Source organism: Poecilia reticulata, linkage group LG1, assembly GCF_000633615.1.
Source record: "Poecilia reticulata strain Guanapo linkage group LG1, Guppy_female_1.0+MT, whole genome shotgun sequence".
NCBI classification, from domain to species: Eukaryota; Metazoa; Chordata; class Actinopteri; order Cyprinodontiformes; family Poeciliidae; genus Poecilia; species Poecilia reticulata.
This window is the reverse complement of record NC_024331.1, coordinates 31,741,736-31,742,348: the sequence shown is the minus strand read 5'-3', so window position 1 is coordinate 31,742,348 and position 613 is coordinate 31,741,736.

The following is a 613-nucleotide window of genomic DNA, read 5'->3' as shown; positions in this document are numbered from 1 at the left end:
ATCAGGATAACATCAGGATAACATCAGGATAATATCAGGATAATATTAGCTGGAAAACTTCTGCATGCTGATTGACGGAAAAGTCCAGGATCCGTTCCAACAGAGGGACACATTTCTAAACACTCACTGCCACATTGACAAGTTTAGTTTAGCGCCTCTGCTCTGCTCCTGCCTTATAAGAAGCATTAAGCGTGTGCTGTTTTTTGTTGTTTCAAAGCAGGTAGCAGCTCAACGCGCAGACTTTTTTTTTGTTCTTCATTTCACTCTGGAGTTTCCCTCAACATCTCCCAACATGAAGGAGGTATTGCAGAAATGAGTCAGCTCTTCTTGGCAGGCCTGAGGCGAGGCAGAAACAAGAAGAGCCATGATTTTATGTGGACCAGAGTGTAACTCTTTTAATTACCTTCCATAAAAGCAGCGATTACTCATTTAACGTTTATTCTATTCAAAAGCTACGTTTAGAAAATCTCCATCGAGCTGATTGTAAAAGTTTCTGCGGGTCTGAGGGTGTTTGCGTGGACGGAGGGTTTTTGTTTGCGTTTGACTCGGCGCGGCTGTGAATGAACGGCTTGTTGTTCCAGATCAAAGCCAGACGCGTTTCTGAGGAGCTGCT